Source organism: Hipposideros armiger, unplaced genomic scaffold, assembly GCF_001890085.2.
Source record: "Hipposideros armiger isolate ML-2016 unplaced genomic scaffold, ASM189008v1 scaffold_10, whole genome shotgun sequence".
NCBI classification, from domain to species: Eukaryota; Metazoa; Chordata; class Mammalia; order Chiroptera; family Hipposideridae; genus Hipposideros; species Hipposideros armiger.
The window spans coordinates 6,946,881-6,956,416 of NW_017731360.1; the positions used below are offsets into that span (position 1 = coordinate 6,946,881).

Consider the following 9,536-nt stretch of genomic DNA (forward strand, 5'->3'; position numbering starts at 1 on the left):
CAACTTGGGCGAGTGAAGCAACGTCCTCCACAACTAGACTGAAGAACAAAAGGACAGCAACTTGTCTGTTCCCCTTCCTCCAATTCCCCAGCACTGTTCCCATCTCCCAATTCCCCAATTAAAAAAAAAATCTTGAAAAAAAAAAAGAAAAGTGTCCTTGCAGATATAATTAAGTTAAGGATCTCTGCGTGGGCCCAGATCCACAGACAAGTGTCGTTATAAGACATATGCAGGGGACACAGACAGAAGAGGTAACGTGACCATAGATGCAGAGATTGGAGTAATGCGGCCACAACCCAAGGAATATCTACAGCCCCAGAAGCTGGAGGAGGCAAGAAATGGATTCTCCCCTAGAGCCTCCAGAGGGGGAACGGCCCCGCTGAAGCCTTGGTTTTGAACTTCTGGCCTCCAAAACTGTGACAAAATTAATTTCTATTGTTTTAAGCAGCCACGTTTGTGGCAGTTTGTTACAGCAGCCCTAGGAAACTAATACAGTGTGCTGCCATTTCAAGGATGCATAAGGCCTGAGATCTGTGTGTCAAGTGGAATGTGCCAAATTCAAGGTGATATGCAGATTGAGCCAGCGCAAAGCAGCTTACATTGGCAAAAGCAGAACAAACTGGCTCAGAAAAATCTACTCATCTTGAAGTGGTTCAAACACTCATCTACAGTGATAAGAGCATGATAGCAAGGCTAAGTGCGCAGACCCAGTAGCCAGATGATGTAGGCTCCAATCCTGACTCCACCTCTCAGTAACTGTGAAACCTGGGGCAAGTGTGTTAAGCGCTCTGTGCCTCAGTTTCCCCATGTGTAAAACAGAGACACTAATAACAGTCCCTACCTGTGGGGTAGTTGGCGAGGATTATATGATAATATATGTAAAGCACTTGGAATCAACAATGCTGACATATCACAGGTGCCAGATAAGTGTCTGCCATTATTCAACTGACCCCAAACAGCCAGAAATGAGCTCAAGATAGTTAAGTAGATGTGAAAGTGCTTAAACTGACATAAAGTGAGTCAGACCAGTTAAAACTACTTGAAACGAATGTAAACCCACTCAAGCCTCTTGGGTCGACCAGATTAAATCAGTCAGAAGCTTAGAACAGGTCTGGAGCCTGCACACATGAACGGTCTCCCTAGTCTCTGCACATCAGCTTGCACAGTAACAAATGGCCCCACGCAGCTCCCAGGAGTGAGCAGTGACGTACAGGCAGAGGGCCATGGAAGTAAATCCACACCTAACTGAGACAGATCAAGACGTACTTCCCTGTCAGCAACACAATCCATATCTGCTAAAAAGAATACTCAAATTATTTACGTCAGCTCAAGGCTCAATACCAGGAACCATCTTCACACTAAGTGGACAAGGGACTCGATATCTTGCTTCAGGGACCTAAGGAATGTCATGAAATCCAGAGGCAAGAAGGGCAGTCAGAGCCTGTGAGGATCTGGAAGGTTGTCAGAGCTCAAGGTCACTTTCGCTGGAATGGCAGTCAGAGCCCATGGGGATTGAGAAGGTGGCCAGAACCCAAAGGCCATTCTCACTGGCCCAGGGAGTGAAAATAACTCCCCCGAGGCCAGTAGCTCCTTGAGCAGCAGGATAAGGGGAGGGAGACCCTTGAGGGGTTGGGAGTTTCAGGAGAGAGACCAAAAGTTAGAGGTTGTCGTGGGGCGGCTCTCTCCAGCGGTCACAAGTGCCCCAACTCTTGGGTAGTCCCCAGCCCCTACTGATGCCACTCCTCCCCTAGAGGTGCTTTCTCCAGGGGACACTGGTAATGTATCCATGTCAATCCATGTTTCCTGCTGGTAGGGACAGATAATGGGGAGGGACTGGGGAAGACACAGGGCCTGCAGGGGAGCTGGCTACTCTAAACTCAAGGCTGGGTGGACAGCAGCCCTTCCATAATATAATAACAACCAGAAGCTGGGAAGATAAGGGGAGTGGTCTCTCCCGTGTCACCATATGGCTGCTTGGACACAGGTGTGCTTGGGCTGAGAGGGGCATGCAGGTGAAGGGCCTGGGTGGAAGTCAGTACCAGTCTTGGCTCTGCCTCTGACATACGGTGTGACCTTGAACAAGTCAAGTTGCCACTCTGTCTGAGCCTCAATAACCCATGTCTGACATGGGAGGGAGCCCTCCCTAGTCACCAAGGGCTCTAGAAATTCACATAAATCAGATAGAGCTCATTCAGTCCAACCCTTTCGTTTGCAACTGAAGAAACGAGACTTAGAGAGAGGGAGAAATTGGGCCACAAGTACATAGTGAGTGAGTGGGAAATAAAGGGAACTGTCATTACTTGTCCATCTGTGTGGTTAATAAACTCCCTCTGAGTGGACTGGTCATCCCTATGTCCCGGCCAGCACAGATGCCATGAGCATATGCCATGAGCTGGGCACCTTCTATGGGCTGGTCACTTGACATTAATTATCTCATTTAATCCCCCACCCACCCTCTGAGCTTTTATCCCCATTTCACAGGTGGAAAAACTGAGTCCCGGAGAGATGACTCACTCAGACACAGCTATTTGAATCCTTGTCTCTAGTTACCCTAGGGCAGAAGGAAGAACAAGGAAGGAATGCCAAAGGTCAAGAGTTCCAGGGAGGACGTGCCCAGAGTCCACTTGTTGGGACAAGGCCAGGGAATGGACTGAGGCCCAGAAAGAAGCTGGGAGGAAATGTCTCACTTATTCATTTTAAAACAATTAGTTCCATTTTATTTTTGTCATTAATTAATTAATACATTCTCATGGTTCAAAAATCTATATAAAAAGCATACAGGCAACAGTCCCAACCATGGCCCAGGTACTTCATTTGCCCTATTCTGACCCCTCGTCCCTACTTGCTACAGATCACCACTTTTTATTAGTGTCTCAGGTATCCTTTCAGTTTCTTTATGCAAGCACAAAAATGAATATATGTTCATAATGTCCTTTTCACATAACCGGTAACAAACTACATACACTGCGCTGCCCTTTTCCCACTAGTCGCACATCTTAGAGATCTTTATCAGCAACTAGAGCTTCCTTCTTTCATATCACTGCATGATTTCTGTTGTAGAGATTGAAATAATTTATTTAACCAATTCCCTATTGATGGACCTTTGAGTTGTTTCTAGATTCTCTTTTCTCTCTTTTTTTTTTTTTGTATCATAACAATGCTGCAATGATCACATACATACATTGTTTCATATGCAAGTATCTTTGCAGAATAAATTCCCCACAGTGGATTGCTAGGATGCAGGTATTGTATTAGTTTGCTATTATTGCCACATAAACAAATGACCACAAACTCAGCAGCTGGAAACAACAGCCATGTATTAGCTGACAGTCTGTTGGTCAGAAGTCCAGCCTGGTGTGGCTGGGTTCTCTGCGGAGGGTGAAATCAAGATAGTGGCAAGGCTTGGTTCGCACTTGGAGGCTCTGGGGAAAATCGATCTCCAAGCCCGTCCCTGTCATTGTCTGAGTTTGGTTCCTGGTGTTGGAGGACTGACTTCTGTGGGTTTTCTGCTGGCTAGATGATACCTACATTCTTTGCCATGTGGCTTCTCTCAAGTGGCATGACGAATTCTGATGCTTCAAATCTCTGACTTCTCCTTCTGAGACCAGCCAGAGAGATTCTCTGCTTTTCAAGGCCTTACCTGATCAGGTCCAGCCCACTCAGGGTCATCTCTCTACCTTACAATCAAGTGATTTCGGACCTTACTTATATCTGCAAAATCTCTTTTACCATATAATGGGACATAATCACTGAGTTCATATTTTTATCATATTCACAGATTCCACCCACATGCAAGGGATCGCCAAAAGTGAAAGCCAATGAGAGTCACCCTAGAATTCTGCCTAACACAAGCATATTTATAATTTTGATAGATATTGCCATCTTGTCCCCCAGCAATTGTGCTGAAGAATTTCCCCTCCACCAGCAGTATACCTGTTTTTTCCACCATGTCACCTAAAGAATGTTATCAAACTTGGATTTCTGCTAATCTGATAAGTGAAAAATGGAATCTTAATGTATTTTAAAGTTTGTGGTTATCTTCTTATGAATAAGGCTGAGGATTTCTTCAAAAATTTAACAGTCATTTATAGTTCTTTCTTGTTATGGCTTCTGGTTTTGAGCCATAGAAAGGTTTTGGTTTTTTTTTTTAAGTAGACGTTTTATTTATTTGTACTTAAACTTGTAAACCAACCAGCCAAACTGGTACTATTGTCAATACAGTAAAATACAAAAACATCTTTTACAAATACTTAAGTAATAAACAAATTAAGGGTTGTAGTAAAACAGCAAAAGGGGCAGAGGAAATCAATGAAGCACATTATAGCTCATTAACCTCTCACCTGAGTGAGGTTTTTTTAACAAGCTTCCCAGCCCCAGAAAAATGAATAATCCTTCATTACACATCTTCATACTTTTACTTTCTATTCTCGAGATAAGATTCTAGGTCCTAAAGATATCCAAAATATTAGTCTATCTAGTTATCTATAGCCAGAGACACCTTTCATCATCATTTTGTCTGCAGCAGCAAGGCTACAGAAACCTCGTTGGTTAGACTCCAGTCATACCCCACTCCCCCCGCCCCCAAATTGATGCAATAAGCATAATGAGAAAGAAGCAGGATATCAAGGCAGGGATACATAGAAAAATCCTAGCAGTGATACAGTCACTGCCCAGATTGATTGCATAATATACCCATCGTCACACGTCGTCAGGCTGTATGTTCATGGAGTAATTTGGGAATAAATCCATGATTTGCTGGGTACTATAATACCTAGGGGTTTGCTATATCACCTCATAGCTTTCCCCAGCGGTTTCCAAGGCAGCCTCCAAATCGCCGACAGCTCGATTTTGCTGGAACTGGATGTGGGGCAGCAGGGCTTCCTCCCCACAGCTGTAGAACTGATTGTTCCAGGCCTGGTTGTTCCAAGACTGGTTATTCCAGGCTGGGGGGCACCAGGTCTGACTGTTCCTGGAATGGTAGCTCCAAGATTGGTTGTTCCAGGAATGGTTGTTTCAAGTTGGGTTATTGTAGGTCTGGTTACTCCACATTGAAAAGTTTCCAGAAGCGTTCACCAGGCATCCCTGGTGACAGGAAGAGAGGCCTGGGTACTCTGCAGTTGCTGAGCCCTTCCGAGTCACACAGTTGCTGTTCTTTGGCCAGTTGTATTTCTGCCACCTCATACATTTCATTCCCTGGTTCTGGAAACAGGTCTTAATCTGTTTGTAGCTAAGGGTCAGAATTTTGGAAAGTTCTTGCATCTGCTGGAGGCTGAGATATTTCTGTCTCTGAAATCTCCCATTGAGTACACCGAGTTGGGCCTGTGAGAAGACGGTTCTGATCTTCTGTTTCTTGACCCGGACCTTCTCTTCCTCCTTCACGGTGTTTTCTACAGAAGTAGGTAGTATTACGCTGGGACTGGTGGAAGAATTAGGGCTGTTCTGAATAAGCAGATCCATGGAGGGAGGAAGAGGAGAGACTGCGGTCTCTGGGTGGGGTGTCTCAGCAGATGACGTTTGCAAGGATGCATAATTTTCTTCAGGCCCATAAATCTCAGGCACTGGTGAAGGTTCCCTGGAATTGGATGCTTTGGGGCAAGGCGGGCTTTGGGGACAAGCCAGATCCACACTCATGTTGCTGAGCTGAAGGAGAGAGAAAAAAACCAGCGAGCTAGGTTGTAAAGAAATGCCCAGGCTTAAGTATCTAGGTAGAAGAGCTTAGAGAAGTAACGAAGGTCTCCAGGTGTGGAAGTATCAAAAAGACGGAACAAAGTGCAGTAACGGGAGCCAACCAGCTCTATCTAGCCAGAAAGGTCTTTCTAACTCCAAAGTTAATCAGAAACCCTCCTGTGTTTTCTTCTGGTGCTTTTGTTGTTTCATTTTATTCACTGATTCTTAGCACTGGAGGCTTCTCTTGTTATTTGCTCAGCAGCAAGTAAGTGCAAAGGTGGACCCAAAAGCCTTGGAGTTTGGGGTAAAGAAGGGAGCTTCCACGGTGGAGCCCTCTAGATGCTGGCTTCTGACATCCTTTAGCTCTGCCAGAAATCCCAGCTGGCAGACCTCCCCTCTTCCCTTCGTCCAGCGCTCATGTCCTGGGCTGGCACAGAGGGCCCAGAATTGAAGGAACCCTGCCCTGCCTGAGGAGTTTCCAGTCTGAGCATGAGACACGCACGCACGTGGCCAGACTGGAATTCGAGATACAGAGTCAGGCCTGAGGGTAGAGGGAAAGGAGATGGGGATTCTGATGGGAGGCTCCAGGGCGGAGATAGCATCTGAGCTGAGCCTTGAGAATGAGGGAAAATGTAATGGCAATGATGAGGGAAAGAGATCAGCAGGGTTAAAAACAGGAATGTGGCAAAATCAGCCAGCCAGAAGTCTAGCTGGGAGAGGTTTTAGTGGACCCCCGAGGTCCTCAAGGGTGGGGATAGAGTATGACTTCTGTCCATGCATCTGCCCCAATTTGACAAAAGAAACAAAGCAGAGGAGACATGGGTCTCTCTTTTTTTTTCAATACATAACTTTTATTGCATCTTTACAATATCACTAATAAGTCTAAGGAATCACTCAACATCGTGGTGTTTCTGTAGCTGGACAACTTAGATCCTATTCATCAGCCTGCTGAACTGTTCCTTTTTCAGACACATAGATACCATCCAAAAATTTTCTGATGTCCTTGTTTTTAACTGTTGTAGCTTGTTGAATCAGAGCAGCTGAATTTGATACAAGTTCAATATCACTTCCTTCAAGAATTAACTCATCTTTCTGGGCTCGAGATACTGAACAAGCAACACACGGATATATTTTTCACCCAAGAAATTTTCGATTTCAACAAGAGAGCCAGTCTCCTGAATAACAATGGGGAAGTGAGCACACACAGGCCTCATCTTGTAACGGGAGCTCAGCGTAACACCCTTGATCGTGTTCTGTACGTGACTACAGATAATGCGAACAGGAGCCAGTTCCTTTCTACTTCCCCGCCATTTGTCAACATGGAGCCTCTTCTCTTTCTTTCTAAGAAGACTGAGTTCTACATTGATGTGATTGAAGTCCCTCTACAGGATGCCTCTGGGGCCCTTCACAATAACTGTACGTCCCCTCAGAGTGATGTCCACATTTTCTGGAATGTCCACCATCTGATTGCTGAGAATGGTCTTCATCTTCACAGTAAGTGCAGGGGGGAAAAAACAGCGAGATCAAAAGCAAGCCTTTGATCTAAGGCTAAATCATTTTCCCTTTACTCTGACAGTGAGAAGTAAAGACCAACCCCCAAGAAGAAAGAAGCTCTTGGCTGTGCTCTCATCTCAGAACCTGGGCGAGCTCTGCACACCACTGCCCCCTTGGGGCTGATCTGGGAATTCTGATCAGGTGTCAGGTCTAAAGCAGAGCAAGTCCAAGGGAGAAGAGGCTGAATGGGCCTCAGAGAATAGAAAAACTATGAAATCTTGCTCTGAGAATGTCTGAATCTAGTGGGTCCTCAGAGACCATCAGGTCTGACTTCTTAATTACATGTGGAGGAACCAAGTCTCAAAAGGGAGTGTGGAGAGGAGAACTCTAGACTTGATGTAAGAATCCTTAGTTTACAGCCTGGCTCCATGTCTTGCTGGTTGTAAGACCGTGGGAAAGTGGCCTCACCTCCCTGATCCACAGTTCCAGCTCTGTAAAATGGAGCCTGGGATCTAGCAACCTTCTCTGTCCTGGTAATTTACTCAGGTCAGTAAACTTACTCAGGTCAGTTCCACTGAAAACTAAAAATGCTGGTATAGGGCTGGCTGAGTGGCGCGTTGGCTAAGAGCTGCCTTGGGAGCGCGAGCTCTGAGCAGCAGGGCCACCGGTTCAGATTCCACATGGGCCAGTGATGCTGCGCCCTCTACAGCTAAGACGGTGAACAACAGCTCTACCTGGAACTGGGCTGCGGTGAGTAGCCGGCAGCTGGCATCTGGCGTGAGCCACTGTGAATAGCTGTCCAATGGCCGGCGACTGATCTGCCTCACCCGGGAAGAATGCAATGATCACAATACCAACATGGGCCAGTGAAGTCACGTCCTCCACAACTAGACTGAAGAACAAAAGGACAGCAACTTGTGTGTTCCCCTTCCCCAATTCCCCAATAAAATCTTAAAAATAAATAAATAAATAAATAAACAAACAAACAAATAAATAAATAAATATGCTGGTATAGTGGTGTAACGAGAGGGTAAGGTGTTATCAGAACAAACCTGAAGGGAAAACAGAAACTTAGATAAATCAAGTAGGAAAGTCACTTTTACTCTGAAGTCATTTCCTGATTCTGGCCTATATGAACAGTTGTTTTGCTGACTCCCCTGGGCAAGGGGCACCAATAAAAGTTAAAGCATATGGTGAACTATCATACAGAAAACCCTCCTCACAATAAGGTGGGATCCCCAAAAAGCCACATTCTCAGAAGTAAACTAGCCTTAGCCCTAGCATGGACTAAGTATTGGCTGGATGACCTCTAACCTCAGGCCTTGAACTTGGATTGGGGTAACCCCAGATTGTGCCTCCTGGAAAAAGCAAATGAAAATCTTCTTTGGAGGGAGGTACCTTCAGCCTAGGCTCTAAATTAACCACACAAATAAATTTTCAGGGAATTAAGGAAATAAGACCCCATGGCAAGAACCAGAATAAGAGGCAACAAAAATACCCATAAAATATTCAGACACTGGAATTATTTTACATAGAATATAAAAAACTATGGTTAAATAAATGAAAGACTAGCTTGAAAATATTTGCATAGAATGGGGAAACTATAAAAAGTTACAATAAATGTGAAAAGAGCCACATTGAACTTCTATAAATGAATAATGCAATAACCAAAATTAAGAAGTCAATGTCAAGTTTAAAGCAGATTGAACCTAGCTGAAAAGAGAATTGGTGAACTGGAAGCAAGGTCAGAAAAAACAACCTGGAATGAGCATTGTGAGGAGACATAAAGATTAAAAAATAATACAGAAGAAAGGGTAAAAGATATGGAGAATAAACGAGAAACACCTAACATGTATTTAGTTGGAAACCCAGAAGGAGTAAAGAGAGAAAATGAGGCAGAGGTGATATTTGAAGAATCAGTGCCTGAAAATTTCCCAGAACTGATGAAATACATTAATTTTCAGATTCAGAAGCTCAACAAATACTAAGCAAAACAAATTTTTACAAATTTACACCTAGAGGGGTGACCAGTTAGCTCAGTTGGTTAGAGTGCAGACTCATAACACCAAGGTTGCCAGTTCCATCCCTGCATAGGCCACTGAGCTGTGCCCTTCACAACTAGATTGAAACAACTACTTAACTTGGAGCTGATGGGTCCTGGAAAAACACACTCTCCCCTAATTAAAAAAAAAATTACACCTATAAATGGCTATATATTGTATGATTCCAGCTATATGACATTCTGCAAAGGCAAAACCATAGAGATAATAAAAAGATCAGTTGTTGCCAAGGGTTTGGGGGAGGGGGGAGGAAGGAAGATGAATAAGGGGAGCACAGGAAAACTTTAAGACAGCAAAGTTGTTTTGTATGATACT

The 9,536-nt window shown here is 44.5% G+C and overlaps 2 pseudogenes; both read right to left on the reverse strand.

Annotated features, from left to right (window-relative positions):
• Window positions 1-4,698: 4,698 nt before the first annotated feature.
• LOC109390907 (homeobox protein NANOG pseudogene) lies at window positions 4,699-5,631 on the reverse strand (annotated as a pseudogene).
• A 969-nt stretch (window positions 5,632-6,600) lies between these two features.
• Window positions 6,601-7,154, reverse strand: LOC109390897 (60S ribosomal protein L9 pseudogene; annotated as a pseudogene).
• Between the last annotated feature and the right edge of the window lie 2,382 nt (window positions 7,155-9,536).